The sequence below is a fragment of the Notamacropus eugenii genome, chromosome 2 (genome assembly GCF_028372415.1).
Source record: "Notamacropus eugenii isolate mMacEug1 chromosome 2, mMacEug1.pri_v2, whole genome shotgun sequence".
Lineage (NCBI taxonomy): Eukaryota > Metazoa > Chordata > Mammalia > Diprotodontia > Macropodidae > Notamacropus > Notamacropus eugenii.
In genome coordinates, this window is record NC_092873.1 from 477,403,309 (window position 1) to 477,406,384 (window position 3,076).

Genomic DNA, 3,076 nt, shown 5'->3' on the forward strand with positions numbered 1-3,076 from the left:
AGATTGTTAAACATGAACAGTCTAGACATTAAATAGTCTAGTTTTCATGTTCATTTCTGTTATGTATCCATGTTCTGTACATTTCATCCCCCACACCACTTTCAGACTATTCTTTCTTAGACTTTGCCTTCTCCTGGTCCTTCCCTGCTCAAAACCCTTGGATCAAAAGTCTACATCAAATGTCATTATTGATGTTTATATACATATATATAATTATATATAATATTATTATTATTACTTTCTGTTGTATCACATTTAAATTTTTTTCTTTTGGAATTTCCAACACCCTCCTTGTGTTTGAAGAAGACCAGCCTTGTCCTCCTTTGTCCCACATACACTTAGAGTTAGACCTGAAACAAACCTTAGACATAATGTAGGCTGCCAGAGGTAAAGTTGCTTGTTTTCTATTCACATAGACAGTCAGTAGCAGAGCTAGGGTCTGAACTCAGCAGTTCTAGCTGTTTCTTTCCCTTTCCTTGAATTTCTTCCTTCTCCGGAAATGTCTTCTTTTCCTCCAAATCCTACCCATTCTCCAAAACTCAGTTCAAGCCCCACATGAAGGCCACCACTCTCTCCCAATTTCTCCAGCCTTCATTGATTCCATTTCCCCTCTCCTGTGAACTCTCATAGCCCTGAGAGTCTACATCATACACCTTAGGGCTTAATTCTACCTTGCATTTTCCCCCTATATTTCTTATGTTCATGTTATCTCCCCACATGGATTACAAGATTCTGAGTATCAGGGACCATATCCTAGATTTTCATTTTCCTCTTACTCTGTTAAGTACATAGCCCAGAGGCACTCCTTTCCTAAATACTGATTTGGTTGGTTAAAGTAGGTCACCTAGAAGAGGTGAAGCAGGATGTTACATAGCCTCTCATAGGAGAAATACTGCCCAGTGAAACAAAGAAGCTATTGCCAAGGACTCCTTTGGCTTGAGTCACAAAAGTGGGCAGGAGGGGTAGCAAGGGCTGAGGGAGCCCATAGTAGCAGGGAATGAACGGAAGGCTGTCCTTGAAACCCTGTGTGGGAGATTGGCTGTGGAGCAATCCAGATTCTACTGAACTGCCATTACCATTTTGGGAATGGACTTCACATCTGCAGAAGCCTATGTGGCTTTCTGTTCTCCATTTTGGTACTTTCAGCTCTCTGGCACTATCTAAATTGCAGGGCCAGCCTCTGGACTGTGCCAGTGAAGCCCTTTGCAAATTAAACTGAAAAGACAAGAGCAGCTCAGAGCAGCCCTTAGTGAGGGTGGCACTATATAGCCCCACTATATACCATTGCCTTAATTTCCTGCAAAAGGGTGGGGAGAGGGAGAAGGAAGAGGAGATGGTACTTTCATATCTCAGATTAGCAAACAACTCTTTAAAAAAAACAAAACAAAAAAGACACAAAATTTGTCAAAGGAATAAATAGAAGTATGTATAGAATAATTTAACAGATATCTAGGTATATATGCATATACATACATACATATACACATATATCCATACCTCTATCCATCTATCTATCTCTCCCTATCTATCCATCCATCCATCTATTTATCTATCATCTTTCCTTCTTTCCTATCTATCTATCATCTATCTATCTATCTATCTATCTATCTATCTATCTATCTATCTATCTATCTATCTATCTATCTATCTACCTGTCTGTCTGTCTGTCTGTCTGTCAGTCCGTCTGTTGGTCTGTCCGTTCATCCGTCCGTCTGTCTGTCTATCCATCCATCCATCCATTCATCTATCCATCTATCTATCTATCATCTATCTATCTATACCTATTTGTGTCTAATGACATCAACCTCTAGGGTAGGGAGAGAGAAGAAAAAATAAATTTACATGATAATTTTGTTATATATTTGAAAGGAATAGCAAATTGTGCATAGTAGATTTACAGTTTCATGTGCAATCATCTTTTTTATTGTACTGTGTTACGAAAAAGCTTGTTTTATTCCATAAATAAAAAAAAATTTTAAATATCAAAAGAGAACAGGATAGAAAGAGGTCAGCTGATTCAACCTGTCTTCATAGTCTGACAGGGCTGCTTTTTGGTTCCTGGCGCATGACTAAAATCAGTGAACATCAAAGGGGTTGTAAAAGAGGTGAGGAGAAAGGGAACAAGCCCCCCAAACCCACTTTCTTAAGAAGCACCTACTATGTGCTGGGTTTTACAAATATTATTTTGCAATGCGACACAATATCACTACCCTTCTTCTCAAGCTAACTGTTAGCTTTGTGAGGAGGTGAGTAAACACAGACACAATTTATACTCATTTTGTTATGTAAATAACACCTCTTTAAGATAACAAGGACTTTGAAAAAAGTCCTCACAATTCCAGGGTAAACATAAGCACAGTATTTGTAGTTGTTCAGTCTTTCAGTCCTGTCTGACTCCTCATGACCCCATTTGGGGTTTTCTTGGCAGAGATACAGGAGTGGTTTGCCATTTCCTTCTGCAGCTCATGTTACAGATGAGAAAACTGAGGCAAACAGGGTTAATGAGAGTCACACAGCTAGTAGGTGTCTGAGGCCAGATTTGAATTCAGGTTTTTCTGACTCTAGGCCTGGTCCTCTGTCTACTGGGCTACCTAGCTGCTAGTGGACACAGTATTTAATTACCATTTATTTCTAGGTGTCTCCTTGGTCCTCAAGTATGACTTTCTCATACAGAACTGTGACAAGGGCCAGCACACAGCTTTGCTTCTGTTGGGTCTATGTTCACATGTTAGAAGATGATGATGATGATGACAGGTAGCATTTATATAGCTCTTTACGATTTATAAAATGCATGACATATGTTATCTTATTTGATCCTTTTAACAACTTTATGAAGCATCTGCCAATTATCCCCATTTTACAGATGAGGAAACTGAGGCTCAGAGAAATTAATTCACTTGCCCAGCTTCATGAACCTGATAAATATCTGCTGAAGGATTGAAATCAGATCTCCCTTTCTCCAAGTCCCACAGTCTATCCACTGCATCACTTCATGACGACCATACCTGAGAAGTCAGGCTGAAGATTTGGGCCAAATTAAATGGAAAGAGAGTCAATATGTGCAGTAGAAAGAGTC